This window comes from Sus scrofa, chromosome 6 (assembly GCF_054392235.1).
Source record: "Sus scrofa isolate SSC_HxYL_T2T_F1_AM1 chromosome 6, Sscrofa_HxYL_maternal_Yorkshire_Landrace_v2.0, whole genome shotgun sequence".
Classification (NCBI taxonomy): domain Eukaryota; kingdom Metazoa; phylum Chordata; class Mammalia; order Artiodactyla; family Suidae; genus Sus; species Sus scrofa.
In genome coordinates, this window is record NC_139388.1 from 106731796 (window position 1) to 106751681 (window position 19886).

Sequence of the window (19886 nt, forward strand, 5' to 3'; positions counted from 1 at the left end):
TGATTTTAGAGGATTGAGTTTGTAAGCTCAAAATCCCAGAAGCACTTGCCTACTAAACTTACCCCAGATAAAAATGATACATTTTAAACTGAAAGATAGGGTAAAAAAATCTTATCTTTCTACATAAAAATTGAAAAAAAAATCCCAAATGAACATGAAGCTACATCATGAAGAATTATTTTGCAAATGCATACAATGTACCTATACATGTTTTTGCACATTCACAATGTAATTATACTACTTTATATTTTATTAGGTATTTTTATACATAGATTTTGTTACAATGGTATATATCAATATATTTTATTTTTGATAAATATGTATGTATAACCCATATAACTATAAATTTAGTGATTTTATGCATATCTCTATCATTTATAGAGATATAAAGTAGTTTTATCAGAGCATGCAATTAAATAAATGTGATGCAGTATACACATGGAAAGAACCATAGTAAATGGACCAGAAAATCTCTTGATATAATATTGCCAAAACAAAATCAGGGAATATTGGAATTATAAGGAGACCTTAGCAACTTCAAATCTCTTTCAGAAATAGATATCAGAGTTCCTGTCGTGGCGCAGTGGTTAACGAATCCGACTAGGAACCATGAGGTTGCGGGTTCGGTCCCTGGCCTTGCTCAGTGGGTTAAGGATCCGGCGTTGCCGTGAGCTGTGGTGTAGGTTGCAGACGCGGCTCGGATCCCGCGTTGCTGTGGCTCTGGCGTAGGCCGGTGGCTGCGGCTCCGATTGGACCCCTAGCCTGGGAACCTCCATATGCCGCGGGAGCGGCCCAAGAAATAGCAAAAAGACAAAAAAAAAAAAAAAAAAAAAAAAAGACAAGAAATAGATATCCCATTTAGTATATGTCTGTTAGTTGATTACCCACTCAGGCTTGAATATCCTCAGTAAGAGAAGCTCTCTCTTTTATTAGACTGCTGGTCCCAACACTGTCTGACTCTAATCTCTTGGAAAATGTATTCAGAATTTCTCTCTTTGTGATGGCTCCAGGGTAACTTAGGTTTGTCTTGTGGAGCAGCAGAAAATAGGCTCATTGCCTATTGTTAAAATCTTACATATCTATCATTCTTTAATACCTTTCAAGCTGTTTTATTTTATTTTTATAGCACCTGTAAGGATCTCAGAAGTATGATTTTCTCAATTTCATAAATAGCAGAGGCTTCTGTTCTCATGTATATATGTGTATGTGTATGTGTGTGTGTGTACACACATTATTTTTATGGCCGATCCTGCAGCATATGGAAGTTCCTAGGCTAGGGGGTCAAATAGGATCTACAGTTGTAGGCCTACACCACAGCCACAACAACACGAATCTGACCTGAATCTGTGAACTTCACCGCAGCTCGAGGCAACGCTAGATCCTTAAGCCACCAAGCAAGGCCAGGGATTGAACCTACATCCTTGTGGAGACTATGTTGGGTTGTTAACCCACTGAGCCACAATGGGAACTCCTATTATCAGGTTTATAAAGGGAAACAATATATGCCAATTAAGTGGAGAAATTGTATTTATGTGTTTATTTTACCAAATGTTAGATAGCTCTCAGAATCTTTGGCAACTCTGTAAGGGCAGGGTCCACATGTATCAACTCCAGACCATGGCTCAGAACCACCTGGCTGCCACCGAGCCTGGACAGAGTGGCCTCTGTATCTGCACCCCCAAATCCATGCCTCCCCCTCAGGCAGCTCCATTCTTGCCTGACTTATGTGGGTGCATCCCATGGGTGGAATATAAGTCACATGTCTGCACTGTAGTGACAAGGGAAGCTAAGAAGTAAGTTTTTGCTGAATTTCACATGGAGAAGGCAAGATACACAATGTAAGAAAATAGCAGAATGTAGAGAGTGATTCAATTACTTTGAGCTGTCAGAAATGACAGATGCCGACTATGATGTCCTAATTTTGTTTTCTGATCTCAAGTTCTCCTCCAAATTATTCTCTAAGCCTTTCTCTCCTGCTTCTATATCTTTTTAAACCTGCACATGGAACTTTACATCTGTATCTGTTTTTTTAAGTTCATTTATGTCATTTTTTTTTTTTTTAAGGCTGCACCAGTGGCATATGGAAGTTTCTGGGCCAGGGACTGAATCCGAGCTGCAGCTGTAACCTATGCTACAGCTGTAGTAGTGCTGGATTCTTTAACCCACTGCACCAGACCTGAGATCAAACCCATGCCCCTGCAGTGACTCGAACTGTTGCACTCAGGTTCTTAACCCACTGTGCCACAGCAGGAACTCTCACATCTATTTAATTTAGATTTGCAAACTTGGGCTCATTGCTTCAACTTCTTTGGATTGTGTCCGAAACCAATTTCATCACACATCATAAGAGCAAGCCAAACCCGTTTTGTTTATTAATACCTTGAATGTGTGTCCTATTTTCAATTCTGTGAAACACAGTAGAATATTTCTTGGGTGGTGATGATGGTTTGAAAACATTACCAAGGATGCTCTGATATGTTTTCTACTTTGAGTCACTATGTCAGAACTTTAAGTATATGTTACTTGTTGATCATCCCTCAATCAAGCTGAAAACAAAGAGATATTAAGAGAAACTGTGCATCTTCATTGCAGCACTATTCACAATAGCCAAGACATGGAAACAACCCAAATGTCCATCAACAGATGAATGGATTAAGAAGATGTGGTATATACACACAATGGAATACTACCCAGCCATAAAAAAGAACAAAATCATGCCATTTGCAGCAATATGGATGGAACCAGAGACTCTCATCCTGAGCGAAGTAAGTCAGAAAGAGAAAGAACAAATACCATATGATATCACTTACATCCGGAATCTAATATACGGCACACGTGAATGAATCTTTCCACAGAAAAGAAAATCAAGGACTTGAAGAATAGACTTGTGGTTGCCAAGGGGGAGGGGGAGGGATGGGTTGGGGTTAATAGATGCAGACTATTGCTTTGGAGTGGATTAGCAATGAGATCCTGCTGTGTAGCACTGGGAACTATGTCTAGTCACTTATGATGGAGCATGATAATAGGAAAAAAAGAATGTGTACATGTATGTGTAACTGGGTCACCATTCTGTACAGTAGAAATTTGATGGAACACTGTAAACCAGCTATAATGGAAAAAAATAAAAATCATTATATATATCGTTTTATATATATATATAAAAGAGAGAAACTGGGTGAAGGGTACACAGGAAGCTCTTTATACTGTCTTTGCAACTTTTTTGTAAATCTAAAATTATTTCAAAATTCAGGTTTACTTAAAGTTTTAAACAAAGAATTACTACTTTGTCATATAGTTAATCAATCTTCCGTGAATTCTCTTCTCCCCTCTCCTCTACCCTGTCCTTAAGAATGTCATGAAATGTCAGGTCACCATCGCCCACCCCTCACTGCTAGTATCTTCACACCCACCTCCAGCATACCTGCAAATGTACCCTTCCCAATATTTGTTTATTAAGCCCCATTTTATTTTCTAATTGTTAAGAGTATTTTGATGCCTACAAGAAGAGTGGTAATTAAAAGAGCACAGAAATTTGACCTCTTCAGAAAATGTCCACTCTTCTAGAAATCATCTTACTGGTTGACATTCACTCTTTCATTCATTCATTCATTTAAGAAATATTGATTGGGTACTGTGGATAATATCCTTTCCTTTGGGAAAGCAGCCTCTCCTACTCCATGGGGGTAAAGCCTTGTACCTTCCCCCAAACCTGATACAGAGGTGTATATGAAACCCAGATTGAGACTATCAGAATCATTTTCTGGGATTAATGTGCAGACAGTTTGCCATATGCCTAGAGCTGGATGCGGAATGATGCTGCCCCACAACAAGCAGTGCTGAGAGTCCCTGAGTGAGGAGAGCCTTGATGGCAACCTCTGAGCCCCTGGTCCTGCCATGTATAGAGCCCATGCCAGCTTTAGGCTTCTCAGTTTTCTGATCTGGTAAATTCCATTTTTGTTTAATCTAGTTCGTGTCCCACTTTTGTCATGAAGAAAAGGACACTGAAAGGACACTAAAAATACTCTATCGTCAGTCTGACTTTTAGGTGTGTTTGTGATTTTTTTTTTTTTTTTTTTTGCTCTTCCAGCTTGAAAAGTCTATAGAGGAAAGGCAAAGAGGCTTTGCCAGCGGCTATTGCATTCTCTGTTATGTAGGGAGGAATTAGTCACGCATGGTGTAATGGGTCAGGTTAGTAAGATTATGTTCAAAGTATAATAGGAATATCAAGTAAAAAAAGGACTTAGTGGAAAAACACAAAACCCTCCTCAGGTCTTCCATCCACCTCATCACCGCCCCCTTCCCACTCAGTGCCTTTGGCTTGATACCTGTTCGTGTCAGAGCCTTGACCAGTGCCTAAACCTGGATCAGCTTCAAGGCCACTCTTGGCTGTATTCTAGGGTCACTGATAACTTTCTTTTCTTTTTATTTATTTTTTCGTAGAACTTTATGAAAGTAGAATATTTTTTTAGGTAGAATTTTTATGGTGCTTTTTATGCATTAACCAGTCATCAAGATTAACCTACAAGCATACGGTTAATTTCTTAAGTTGGCTGCACATTTTTTTTAACCTTTACTTGAAACCCCTTTCCAATGCTTTTTCATCTGCCATTGGCATTGGGTTTGTCGATGCCACTGACTGGTTAGTTCACCTTGGCAGACTCAGAGGAAGTAAGATGGGTAGAATTTAGACTTTGACGTAAAGGTTAGAAAACAGCTACGTGGTTTGGAAGGCATCTTGATGGTGTTAGTCTGTTGGTTAATTGGCTCTAAGTCATATATTTTTGACCTTTTAGAAAATGGCAGTGTTTCATTCTGAGTCATCTGCCTGATTACTCTTTTGCTTTAAAAAAACAGAGGTTTCTGTGTTTCACTCAACTTAGCTGAATTACTTATGCAGAATTTAACACCCTTTGCTCTGACCTACAGTTCTTGCCAGTGGCCAAAATCTACCATTTAGTAGAAGCTGCATTAAAAGACCAACTCGTGAGGTAATGGCATTGATGAATTGATCTCTTTGAAGATAATAGTTTATTTGCTGCCCACAGTTTGTGAAACACAAAGGGATCATCATTATATCTTAGTGATATTTTATCTCTCAAGCAACCAGCACAATTTCTGGCACATAACAAGAGCCAAATAAAGTTCTGTAAATAAAAGTTCATACATTAATACATAAATGAATGGACAAATATTATACTTTTGGAAAAGACTAGACTAATTGTCTATAAACCATGCAATATCCTCTTGGGCTCAAAGAAATTATGTCGCGTGTTCTTTTAGGTAAATTAGAATGAAAAACAAGTATTAGACCTTTTCTATATTGAGTAGATTTCTCCTTTACCACAGTTGTTTTCAAAGCTTTTTCTTCAACACTTTATATTAAAAAGTGCCTTATTACTATAATACCATTTTACTGTATTTCTGTTGATTCCACATACAACAGCTAAAATATTACTGACAAAAATGTCTCCTAAAATCCTAACAGGGAAAAAGCCAAAGGTTATCAATCTAATTATTAAAATAACTACAAGGCATTATGTGAAGATGCCTTGCTTATCTCTGAGAACAGAACACTAAAGACATTCAAAGAGAAAACAAGCATGAATCAACTCATAAAGGATCTTCAGAGAATTTATCATCTTACATGTTATTAAGACAGTGTGAATCATTCTCACTTTACTTTTTAATCTACATTTATTAAGAAGGAGAGCTAAGTCCTAATAGGACATATTGAGTGGTAGGCCCAGAAGAGATTCTCGGAAATGTGAGAAACAAAAATGCACGTAGATTTATGTACTTTGAAAAATCGCAGTTTCACTCAAAATAATATTAATCATTTTGGAAAGTGGATTGCATTTATTATTGCACTTCAACCTGCATTTTCATTCATTTCATTTCTTCAGAGTGAAATGGTCCACCTGCATGAAGAAGCTCACAGCTTATTCACAGCTGGATACTGGGGCAGGGGCTCATTTTAACAATCACCAGGAGTATTTCCTCTTCTGGGTCCACATCACACCTGTAGATACAAATCTTAGGCTGCAAGCATCTCCTAAGGATGCTGTGCAAATAAGACCTTGGGCTCTGGGAACAGAGTGATATGTTTACATCTTAATTTGGCCTCCTAGGCAAGTTAACGTAATGTCACTAAACTCCAGTTTTCTCATGTGAAATGTAGAAATGATGACAGATTGTTATCTTGAGAAGTAAATGAGAGAGTGTATTTAAAGTGCCTAACACAGTACATGATCATTTATAAGAAGAGTAATTATTATCAACACAGTTCATAGATGAACTCTTACAGGTCGTGAGGGGTGGTATCTAGTTTCTGAAAATTTTTACAAAAACTTTGAATTATGAATTTCTAAGTATAGTAAAAGACCTAGTTACGTTTTTCCCAACTTCTTATTTTGAAAAATTTCATACATACAGAAAACTTCCCAGAATAGTATAACGACTGCCATATATTCACCACAATTTGCCAACTATTCACTTTTTGGCACATAAGCTGTCTCTCTCCCTCTTCATGTTTAGAGATATCTGCATAAAGCTCCTAAAAACAAGGGCATTCTCCCACATTCTCTCAGTATAAGGGTCATATTCAAGATGCATAGCATTCATACACTACTATTATGTAATATTTATTTCATATTTGAATTCCCTAATTGTCCTAATAATGTTCTTATAACTGTTTTATTTTAATTTTCCTTTGAATAATGTTCTTTATAACTTTTTATTTTCATTTGATCTTTATGTTTTAAAAATGTCATTATTTTTATTTCATGTGTTTTGTTTGACACCATGATCAAGGATCATTATTTGCACTTTGTTATCAGGTTTCTTTTGCCTTTCTTTCTTTTTTCTTTCTTTCTTCTTTCTTTCCTTCCTTCCTTCCCTCCATCTTTCTTTTTTGTCTTTTGTAGGGCTGCACTAGTGACATATGGAAGTTCCCAGGATAGGGGTCCAATTGGAGCCACAGCTCACAGCAATGCTGGATAGTTAACCCATGCACAAAGCCAGGGATCAAACTGCATCCTCTTGGATACTAGTCGGGTTCATTACCACTGAACCATTGACAGGAACTCCTTTTGCCTTTCTTATTCTAGAAAATTCTCAGCATATTTTTCTTCTTTCGTGATAGCTGATTTGCGGGCAGTAGTTCAATTGTATCACAGACCATCCCTCAGTCTGACTGTCTGATGGTTTCCTGGGTCCAAAATAAGTTGAGGTTCACCTTCTTGGCCAGATGCTATGGATACCACAGAGCTGGTTCTGTGTCCTTCTCAGTGTCTTGGGAAGGAGGCATATTGTGTCCAATTCCTTGTGAGGTTAAGTTTGATCTCTTAGAGTGTCCACTAGATTTCATCACCACATAGGCTCCCCTGTTTTCTTCCTAATTAACAAATTATCTATGAAGGGACACTTTGAAAATTTGTATGTCCTCTTCTTCAGCAACTTTTCACCTAGTGGTTCAAAAATTGTAATTTTTGCCTGAATTGGTTATTACAGTAATGGTTGCAAAGTGGTTACCTTTCCAATTATACCATTTCTTCTGGATCTATTCATTTTCATTCTTCTGTTAGTTGGCCCTATCCCCCCTTTTAGAATCACTGTTGTCCCACAGATTTTTAAAATTATGATTAAATGTGTTAGAGTGTATTTAATATGTACAGGGCAAATGTGCCAAATATATATATATATTTTTTAGGTCTAGAGGATTAGAACTGTGCATTGTCCCTGCCATGGATGACTCTCAATTCAAAACTATGATGGTAGCAAAGAGCAGGTGTATATTAGATTCTTCATAAGGACTTTTAAACTCAATGTGATTTTTTTAAAAAGAAATTTACACTCTGTTGTTGGCAGCATATTGTGATATTTGTTTGAGTGTCACCATGCTTCATATCAATAGATGCATGACTTGATTAGCGTTTAAGTCTAAATCTCTATCAAATATAATACTGTTTAGGATAGAAAATTATTTCATTTGTGGCAATGCAAAACACAAAGATAAGGGACTAGTACCAGAGCCCAGAGATTTCTATTTGTTTATCTTCCAGATAAAATATGACACATTAAATAAAAAGTTATGCTTCAGAATTTTTCCTTGGAATAGTTATTTGTTCTTATCTAAAAAAATAGTTTTTTGACCCAAGGGTAGAGATCTGTATTGAGTTTCCCTTCGCAGAACTCTAATGTTTCGAATTATTGACCTAGAAAAATTCCCCATTTTACTGATTGCCCCAGCCTTATATTTTAGCATGAAAAGTTATTATTAAGTCTGCTGTGTAACAAGTCACTCTTTCTTTGTAAGCAACCTGTTTTTCTATCTGATTACTTTTAAGATTTTTCCTTGTTTCACTTTTCTAAAATTGTACTACAATGTATCCAGTTATTAAATTATTTTTACTTAACTTTGTTTTGAATATTGCTTTTTTTCCTTCTCTAGGCTTTCTTCTGAAACTTTTTGGCATTACGTGGGATCATTTTATTTTATTCTCGAAATAGTGTTTGGTATCACTAATTAATTCATTTCCTTATTATTTTTTTCACATTAGCAATTATTGTAGTAGACAACTCATAACCTACAAATGCTAGGCATTCTTCCTGGTGCTAGTCATATGGCAATGAGTGAAAGAGTCGCACATGTTGGCCCCTGTGGGTTTGTGTAATTTAATTTCCATCGATCTTGGTTCAATGACAAAATACACATACTGAAATCTTTCCCACATTTTTGAAATCACAGAAACACAATGGAATGCTATTGAAAAGGAACCTATGAAAAGTCACATTTTCTTAGGCTGAGACTTGGTCCTCTAACTCACTTTTCATGTTGTTCCATATACGTTCATGAATACACATCCATTTTAGCACATGTTGATGAATCCCAAAGCAGTCATTTCCAGCAGAGTTTTCTTGAGTTTGATAGCTCTGTCTTCTGCCTTCTTATAGATGACTTAAAATAGGAACTACGAAGATATCTGTAGTTCAACATGCCCCAAATAGAATTCCTTTCTCTTCATCTTCACGTGTCTCTCTTACCTACCTCACAAAAATATCTTCACCTGCTTGTTCATGTTATTCAACATTGACCACATCTCCGTCTTCATAGAAGCTCCATGACCTTCCAAATAAAGTCTAGCTCCTTAGCCCATGAGAAATGCCCCTCAAAATTCTCCAGCTACAATGCCAGCCATGCCTCTACATGAACCCTTGTCCTCACCACAAATTATTATGTAATTCCTAGCCATTAATAAGCACATCACTACTTTGGTCCTCTCTGCTTCTGCTCAGATTGTTCTCTTTCTGGCATTCTTCTTCTTCTGCTTCTGCTCTTTGAGGGTCACACCTGTGGCATGTGGAAGTTCCCAGGCTAAGGGTCAAATTGGAGCTGCAACTCCTGGCCTACTCCACAGCCACAGCAACTCTGGATCCAAGCCATGTCTGCAACCTACACCACAGGTCATGGCAACACCAGACCCTTAACCCACTGAGTGAGGCCAGGGATCGAACCCGAGTCCTCATGGGTACTAGTCAGGTTTGTTACCACTGCACCATGATGGGAACTCCTGGCATTCTTTTTCAATCAGTTTAGCAATAGCATGTGATGGTCCTAAGTAAGAAGAAAACAAACAAAATAAAGAAAAACTCTTTGACTTTTTCTTCCAAAAAAACCTCACTCTTTTCTTGTTTTATAAAAAAGTCAACTTTTCTCATTTTCAAGTGTTCAATCTAACCTTATGAAACTGGTAAAACTTAAGAAATTCTACATTTCATGAATACAAGAAACTTATGGCACATTTAGAACAAAAACTCATGTTTAAAGGTAAATTAATAATTTTAAAATTATATTCTGAGTAATGTTGTCACAAGACATGTTTCTACAATCTTTTCTTAGCCTCTTTGCTTATATTTTCTATGCTGAAAACTCCATCTTGTCCTGCTTTACTTTACTCCATGTTCCTGCTTGAAAAACAGTTGCAGTGCTGGTAAATGACTTAAGCTTAAGAACAAAGACCTAAAGGCATAAGTTATTCCTGTGGTCAGCTGAATGAGGACATAATGCCTTGGTTTAGTCACCCTGGACCTGTGCAGATAGGCACAGCATGATATGTCCTCTAAGGAATAAGAGGAAGATGAGCCTCATGGCCCCAAGGGGTTTATGAGGGGTTGTTAGCAGGATATGCATTAGCAAGGAGAACCTAGGTACAAACCTAGGCAGACTGGATTGCTGCAGATAGGCATGCTGTCTGCAGAAGCACAATGGTGATTCTCTAGAATGCTATGCATAGATAGCTGACGCCAAGCTTCCTCAATGCTAATGACTGTTAAATGTTCAGAATAAAAGCTTAATCAGCTACCAGCTATGTGACTTTTAAAATAATTTTAAAAAACCTGTATCCTGCACCTACAACCCCCTCCTCACTTGACATAATCCTAAAGAGCACGATAAAAGCAACGTGGTTTCTTGAGGCGGGGCTTTTGGTCCCTGAGACCTTGAGTCCCACGGTTCCCACCTTTAATTAAGATAAATGTCTCTGTGTCTTGTTTTAGGTTAACTTTTTCCTTAAGTTTCACAGCAACCGTTCTTCAGCCCTAACCTGCTGAGCTGGTCTCCGCATAATGTTTATTGTTATATTTAGTAAACTAAACATAGTAATAAAATCCAATTGAATTGTATAAATTGCATTTTTATATCTCTATGGTGTTAGAAGTTACCGGAGCACTCCCCCAAAAGAGTTGGCTTTCCCTTGAAACTGTATTTGAGAAAATCACGTAATACTTTCTTTACTATATAGATACAAATGCCTACAATATCATAGGAAACAGAGATGGCAAAAGGAAAATTGGTACTCTAAGACTACCATATCATCTTCTGCCAGATTTAACAGTTCTTAAAGCTAGGGAGTAATTGTGTTTTGACGTTAATTCAATTTTGGGAAAAGAAAGCCTAAAGATCCTACTTTTTTTCTATTTTTTCTGCAAAATCTATTAAATATCACTTGTCTTTCTTCTTCATATGTCTTGAGAAATACTGCGCATATTTGGGATAGGGAGGGAAAATTCAAATCAAATAGATATCCCCGAACTCCTCCCTGGTTCCCTATGATACAGGATGTGAAATTTTGCACATATTGATGACCTCTGTCCTAAGTTTTCCCTTTCTTTTTTTTTTTTTTTGTCTTTTTGTCTTTTTGCCTTTTCTAGGGCCACTTATGTGGCAAATGGAGGTTCCCAGGCTAGGGGTCGAATTGGAGCTATAGCCACCGGCCTATGCCAGAGCCACAGCAACGCAGGATCCGAGCCGCGTCTGCAACCTATACCACAGCTCACGGCAACGCCGGATCCTTAACCCACTGAGCAAGGCCAGGGATCGAACCCTCAACCTCATGGTTCCTAGTCGAATTCGTTAACCACTGCGCCACAACGGGAACTCCTCCCTTTCTTCTTATCCGTGATTTATCTCTCTGGGATGAAAAAAAATCTAATGTATCTTGAATCCTCACGCTTTCTTGACAACCTCCCTAGCAGTTGATTCAGCATGATGTACATGAAACCCGGATGCACCTTAATTCTGCTCTTCCTGGAGGTCTTAGAACTCTACCAATCATGGGTGGCCAGGGAGTGAACTAGAAAATGGGATTGAGTGATTCTAAGAGACTGGACCATGGTTTCTAAAGATGATGTGGGCTTCTCTCCACAGAGACTGGGAGCACCATAATTCTGGGAGTTCCCTGGTGACACAGCGGGTTAAGGATCTGGCATTGTCACTGCTGTGGCATGGCTTCAATCCCTGGCCCAGGAACTTTTACATGCCACAGGCACAGCCAAAAAAAAAAAAGGTTGAAATTATGCTAGGGTGTGTTTGCTAGGGTGTGTGTATATGTGTGTCATTTATACATACTATTTCATATATCTCTGTCTATATGTATGTCTAAATCATAATATATTCTTATACCTGATTCTTGGTAGCATGTGCCTTAAAAACAAATGTGGTGGAGTTCCTGCTGTGATGTAGCAGGTTAATGATCCAGCTTGTCTTTATGGAGGCACCAGTACAGTGGATTGAGGATCCGGTGTTGCTACAGCTATGGCCTAAGTTGCAGCTTCAGCTAGGATTTGATCCTGGCCCAGGAACCTCCATATGCCATGGGGGTGGCCGAAAAAGAAAAGAAAGAAAAACTGGAATAAGCATCCAGCAGAAAATTTCCTATTTTATAACCTGTGTAAAATATGCTCCTATGCAATAGGGAGCTTCGTTTATATCACCTGTACAAGTTTAGCTCTGTGTAGGGGTCCCCTTAGAAAGCCAGGACAATATTAAGCAAATTTCATAGCAAAATCCTCTCTTCATTCTTTGCACTAATTCTGCCTGATCACCTCTTAGAGCTTCTTTACAGTTCTTTGTTATTTTTTTTTTTTAATTGAAGTATAGTTGGTTAACAATGTTGTGTTACTTTCAGGTGCACAGCAAAGTGATTCATTGATGTAAATAGGGGAAGTTGAAATTTTGAGAGGGATTGCATTGAATCTGTAGATCAACTTGAGGAATACTGCCATCTGAACAATATTAAGTCTTCCTATCCAATCCATGAACAGAACATCTTTCAATTTTTTAATTTCTTTCAAAATGTTTTGTAGTTTCACTTGCCAAGTCCTCATTACTTCCTGTATCTTGGCTGTTCCATCTGGGATTCTTTCCTTTTTCTTTAAAGAATATCCTTTAGAATTTCCTTTCTGGAGGATCTGCTACGTTAAAGTCTCTGAACTTTTGCTTGTTTGATAATACCTTTATTTTGCTCATTACCAAAAGGCATTTGTGCTTGTTATTGAATTCTAAGTTGACAGTTATTTTCCCTTAGCATCCTGAAGGTAGTATTTCATAATATTTCCCTTCCTTTGCCGTTGCTGTTGTCAGTCTAATTGTCATTCTCTCTATGTGAGCTTGAGCCTTTTCTCTTTTCCATGTAATTTAGAATCAACTTTTTAAGGTAAAATGAATACTGTTTTGGAATATGGTGTGAAGTTGCAATGAAGCTATAGCTAAGCCTCGAGAAAAGTAGCACATTTACAGTATCAAGTATTTCTTTCAATGAAATGTGATATTGTCCAAAATACCTTTTATTAAAGTTTTGTAATTAATTTACGTATTGCTCTTGCTCATCCTTTGTTAGATTTAGCCTCAGATATTTATATTTTTGGTGCTATTAAAATTGCTACTATTTTTAATTTTCATTTTGTATTTTTTGCTGATACATTGTAGTACAATTGACTTTTTCTACTATTCTTATACTCACCAACTTGCTGTGATCATTATTTCTAATTATTTATCTGTACATCCAGAGAGAAGTTTCTCTACAGTTATCCAAGCATCTGAAAATAATAGCAATTAATGGTAACATTTTCTTTAGTCTACATGCATTCAGTTTTATTATTTTTCTTATTATATTTGTTAGGAATTTCAGGATAATTTTAATAGAATTGGAAAAACTAGGAGTTCCTGTTGTGGCTCCGTGAGTTAACTACCCATCATAGTATCTGTGAGGATGTGGGTTCAATCCCTGGCCTCATTCAGTGGGTTAAGGATCCTGCATTGCCACAACTGTGGCATAAGTCACAGATGTGGATCAGATCTGGCATTACCATGGCTGTGGTGCAAGCTGGCAGCTGCAGCTCTGATTCGACCCCTAACCTGGGAACTTCCATATGCCACAAATATGGCCATAAAAAGAAAAAAAAATAGAATTGATAAAACTAGACATTTTTATCCTGCATCTGAGTTTTAAAGAACTACATTAACACTTATTTAATGTCCACTCTGTATATGATGAAATGTTGGAGATTAGGAAAGGCATACAATTTATTTTATTTTACTCATCCATTTTGGAGTTGGGAATAGGATCTAGCTTCTTCATCATATTTAGCCTCAGGATGTTTGACCCCATCAACATTTTTCTTCCCTGAGGAAAGAAAAACAATTTTTTTCTGATTTATATTATTATTTGGGTCATGGGGTAAACAACAATTATCAAGATTATTAGGTAAAATAGAATGTGAATATAGAGCAATAGCAAGAATGTGATATTAATCTCCCTTTCAGAGAATTAAAAGATTGCCCTTGTTTATTGGAGCATTTTTAAATGTCATAGCTTTATTATCACTTTACAAATACAAATGCCTACATTCAGAAAGATCTTAAGACCATATTTAATTTTTAAAGCATAACTTAAAAATATAGTTGAGTCTGAACTAAGAATGACACTCCTGAAAAATATGCAACCCCAATCTGTTTTTTTTTTTTTGTTTGTTATGTTTTGTTTTGTTTTGTTTTTATCTTTTGTCCTTTTTAGAGCCGCACCCATGGCATATGGAGTTTCCCAGGCTAGGGGTCTAATCAGAGCTGTTGCTGCTGGCCTACACCAGAGCCACAGCAACGCCAGATCCGAGCTGCATTTGCGACCTCCACCACAGTTCATGGCAATGCCGGATCCTTAACCCACTGAGTGAGGCCAGGGATTGAACCCGCAACCTCATGGTTCCTAGTTGGATTTGTTTCCGCTGTGCCACGACGGAAATTCCCCCAATCTGTTTAAATAGGAGTTAATTTTATGATAAATCAGTGCCTAGGGACATGTACTCAGCATTTCAATATTTTCCTCATACAAATCTTACTTAAGCATAAAATATTATAACAAAACTGAAAGGCTTAATTTATTATAGTGACATAACTTGACATACACTTTAATTCTTTTTAGGCTTCAAGTACAAAGAACATAACATGTTTTTGCTTTTTTTTTTTTATCAGAGAGATAGGAGGCTTCCACTACCTCATTTATCATATGTGTACAAGCAGATATAACAAGGTGTACTAAAACTTTGAGATAATCCTTCAGAGGTTCTCATGTTCTCTTTAACCCAGAATTTTAGATAGCAACCCAGTTTGCGGATAGCCTCCTGGCTTTGGCTAAAGACCCTTTAGAAAACTATGGGGAACTTCAAAGAATGCTCATCTTGAATATGCTAGGATGTTACTCTAATTTCTGGACCAACTTCCTATACTTCATTGTTGCAATGACCACACTCACACAGTTACAGACCTAGTTGCATCTCTGTAGCAGAAAGGAAGTGGGACACTTGCCAAATGAGGGATCAGACTTACCTTCCAGTGAAGAACTAAGAGATTAAGTCATGTCTTGGCCATTGAGAGTGGTCCCTAAGAGAGAGAGTGGAGGTATCTGGTGCCGAGGTCAAGTCTACTCTAGGAAAGGGATTTTGTTTATCCGGGGGGCCATCTTTTCATGTTCTTTCAGATCCTTTGGAACTAGTAATAAAGAGTATTTATTCTTTCTAACTATTTGGGTATGCGAGAATTGTTAATGTCAATTTTAATCTGGCACATGTCTGTAACAGCCTATCATGTTGAAATCCTCATTTCCAATAACATAGTGTGGTAAGCATTGAGTCAAAGGACTCCTCTCTATCCACTATGATCTTAATGGATGGGAAGATAGAAAAGTTCCAATTGGATGTTCTATCATAAAGCTACTCTACCAAGAGGTATGCACATCTGAAGCAGTATATATTCCTCTTGTATTTAGAAAGACCCTAGAGGACTTCCCTGGTGGCCTACTGGTTAAGGATTCAGCATTGTCACTGCTGTGGTACAGGTTCAATCCCTGGCCCAGGATCTTCTGCATGCCATGGGCACAATAGGAAGGAAGGAAGGAAGGAAGGAAGGAAGGAAGGAAGGAAGACACTAGATGATTGAAAATAAATACATTTTTCTGCCATCTTACAACAGTGGTCCAGCACAAGTCATTAGTCACTTTCCTTTCAAGGTATCACCTTGCACAGAGGTGTCAGCCTAGCATCTTCCTCATTAATGACCTGCTCCTGGCGTCACAGTGCATGCTACCTCCATGCATGTCCCTCATCTATTATACTTGCTGTAGGTGCTCTTGGCTTATGCTTCTTGGTCCTATCCTTAATGGATGGGAATATAGTTGCTCTCACAATCTCACTCTACCTGCTCGGTTTTGACATGTCTGCCTGTTATGGTGGCTCCTTTATGGACTCGATCCTGTGCTCTAGAAAATAACCATTCCAAGTTCTCTTGGTATTGACATCACTTTGGCAGTCTAGATAGAAGGGGATGCCTCATGCTTCTTTGAATGACATGCAGGATTTAATAACCATGGCTTCTTATTCTCTAGAAATTAAGCTACTGGAAAAATAGTTCTTCCTTGTATACATGAATTTTTAGAATCCTGATAATCCCTTTATCAAAGTTCTGTCTGCCTAGGACAGGAGAGAATGAGTGCAAAGAAAGAGAAGAGGGAGCATTAATTAACAATGCAGTCCATAGTAAGTATGCAGAGAAATCTCTGCACAGATACTACCCATTATTGCTTTTTTCAGTAGCAATGGATGGTTCTAAGTTAATAGTCTAAATAATTATTATAAATAGTTATAAATAACTATTAACTGGAGGGTTTACAAGTAGGAGGGATCTAAATTATGGACAAGGTTTTCTGTGTTACTGATGCCCATACTGTTGATATTTTTAGATTGTGACCCTTCAAAATGTTATTCAGCAGCAAAGGGTGCAGAGAAAGAATGTACTTTATAAGCATATTTGGGGGCATGTTGTTGTGTTAGAGTTGATTTGAGAATATGCAGTATGGCTAATTTTGTGGGCAGTGTAGGCATTGCTGAGGAATAAACTTGTTAGATTGACACTAAGAAGCTGGAATGTGGTAGCATAGCACAGCCTGTTTTCTTGGTATTTATGACTATATTCCCTTCCAGAAAGACTGAAACCAGATATTTACCCACTGTATTGTAGAGAAGACCATATTTTCCCAACCTGTCCAACCTGATTATTATTACCGTAAATATTTGCCAACTTTTTAGATGAATATTGAAAGGCATTATTCTTTGGGTTTACATATTTTTATGATTAGGACAAAATACTTCTTACATTTTTCCTTGACCCATTTTTATTTCTCCTTTTGGATTTGTCTTCATGTCCTCTCACTTGTCCTATAGGTGCATTTCTGGTTTTCCTTCCATGCACTGATTTGTTTTTATTTCCTAAATATCTTTATTCACTATAGTACTTTATTTGCATACATGATGAAATATGATTCGTGATTCATTATTTACCCTTTAATTTGGAAGGCAGCTGTGCTCACCACATGTAAATTTGGGTGAAGATATTGTATGATGAAAAGTCAAATTTCACTTAGTTTTCTTTATGGTTACATTTCTTAAGTTCAGCTTGAGCAATCCTGTAAGTAAAAGATATTGTTTCTCAGAAGGTCCAAAATCCAAAATCATCACTATTTTCTTCTTACTATCTGAGATTTACTTTCTAAGAGTTATAGGATGTGTCTGGTTATAAAAAGAGAGTAGAGTAAATCATTCTTTTACTAAGTTATTTCCAGTGACAAGGATGAGTAGGAATACTTGCCATCCATATGTAGGATGTGCAGTGTGACAGCAGAACAAACTGTCTAAGTACAGAGCAGTGTTCACACTAGTGTCTTTGGGAACAGGTAGGCAGGTAAGAACACTTCCATACAAAGATGGGCACACCTGTGCCCATGTACACCTTCAGCCTCCTTGACCATCTTTATTTATTTATTTACTGCTTTTTAGGGCCCAATCTATGGCATATGGAAGTTCCCAGGTTAGGGGTCAAATCGGAGCTGCAGCTGCCAGCCTACACCCCAGCCACAGCAGTGCAGGATCCAAGCTGCATCTGTGACCTACATCATAACCGACAACAATGTCAGATCATTAACCCATTGAGTGAGGCCAGGGATCGAACCCATATCCTCATGGACGCTAGTTGGATTCATTTCCACTGCACTACAGTGGGAACTCCCTCCTTGAACCATCTTTGTATTTGGTTCCTGAAGAACTGAGATTCTTGAGAAATTAAGCTCAGCCAATATGAACAACTTCATATTTCAAGATTACTCACTGTTAATCATACTGAAGATTCTGATGTTTATTGGTCCTTGTTCTTGGAAGAAAGAAAAATTAGAAAAGAAAACCTCTTTAGAAACAACTGTCATGGAAATAATATCCATGTAATAAATGTTTGTTCATGTCAATGTTGTCATTTCATTTTAACCAATATTGAAAGGAAGCTGAGATATCCATCTATTAATTCAATCCGTATATACTGGCAAGGACCACTCAGTGCCCTCTTCCTGATTTTTAGACAGATTATACTCTCACTCCAGGGCTGGGTGACAGGTCATTAAAAAAGAAGTGAACAGTGAAAATGTAGTTCTGATAAGTACTATGGAAATAATTAAATTACAGTGATGTGACATAAAGTGACAGGTTTGGCTGAACAGACAGGGAGAGCATCTCAGATGAGGTGGCATTTAATTGAGATCTGAATGATGAGAACCACAGTTTCTCATCCTTCTCTTATCCTCAGTAGAGGGGTTTGCCCTTTGTTTTTCCTTTCTTTTTAAATGGGTTGGTTGTACCTGCGGCTCGAGGACGTTCCAGAGCCAGGGACTGCACCATAGCAGCAGCAGTGACTGCATAGTTACGCTGTAGGTGACAGGGGAGGTCCAGATTGGCCCTTCCTATAATTCAATAATACAGAATCACTGTAATCTGTATTATTGAATTTCTGTATTTCATGGGAACTACTGAAATACCTGGAATATTGAAAAAATAAATGTTCACTTAGGGTATTTGTTTTCTATTATAATCTCTTTTTAATCATGTCAGTTATTTGTAATTATGTTAATCTTAAGTTCATGTTTATCATTGATAAATTTTGTGTTTTTTAAATTAGGTTTACATTAATCAAGAATTTCTAAAATATTCCAAATCAAAATATAGGAGGTTTCCTGTTCTTAACGTACCTGTCTGGTTTTAGGGAAATTATAGATAGATCCTGATACATTTAGGAAATCAGTGCAAGTGAATAATATGGTTATGGGTTTTAAGTTAAGGGCAATTACCATTAGAAACATGGAATTGTAACCTTGAAAATACCATCAAAATAAAATTTAAGCAGTCTAATGAAAACAGGATAGGGACAAAACAAGAGCAAAAATAATGGAAAATAAATGTTAAGTATGAATTAAAATGGTAGAAATAACTCTTCAATTAGAAGTAATGAGGATATATAAATATATATATAATCTTGTGAGTTTTTATATATATATATATATGTTAAACTCACCAGAGACACCAAAATTGGATTTTTAAAAAATTGAACAACCTGTTTTATATAAAAAGCACTATTTAAAAAATCCCTTATGGATACATGTGAAAATACATACAAAATATTTTTGGAAACAGTCATGATAGTTTGGAGTTGCAGGCAGTTTAGTGTATATCACTGGAGTTTTTGAGCAAATATGGTAGGTGGATACCATTTGGTGTTATCCAGCAGTGTAAAGCCATGGACAGAACATACACTGAACACATTCAAAGTATAGAGTGGAGTGAGAAGAGTAAGAAACAAATGTGGGCACAATAGAATTTATATAAATTATTTTTTTTCTTTTTCTTTTTGGCCACACCAACAGCATGTGGAAGTTCCCAGGCCAGGGAATGAACTCACACCACAGCAGGGACCTGAGCCATGGCAGTGACAATGCCAGATCCTTAACCTGCTGAGCCACAGAGGAACTCCTAAATTAAACTTCTATATGAACAATACATATACATAAACAGAAATATACAAGTTAAAAATATTTATATATTTGCTCTCATAAATTTGAGAACTTTGAAAAAACGGACCATTTCCTCAAAACCACAAACTACCAAACTTCAACAAAGATGAAATAGATAGTCTGAATAGTCCTATAACCATGGATAAATTTAATTTATAATTAAAAAGTTGT

The 19886-nt window shown here is 37.2% G+C and overlaps 1 protein-coding gene across 7 annotated transcripts in view; it reads left to right on the forward strand.

Moving 5' to 3' along the window:
• Positions 1-19886, forward strand: part of DLGAP1 (DLG associated protein 1) — a 1399633-nt gene that overhangs the window by 444797 nt on the left and 934950 nt on the right. For 2 of the 7 annotated variants that reach the window (XM_084964271.1, XM_084964277.1), the window contains exon 2: positions 2593-2765. The exons of the other annotated variants lie outside the window; for them this stretch is intronic. The gene's annotated coding sequence lies outside the window, so the exon portion shown is untranslated. The remainder of the gene's footprint in view (positions 1-2592; positions 2766-19886) is intronic. 7 annotated transcript variants of the gene reach the window in all.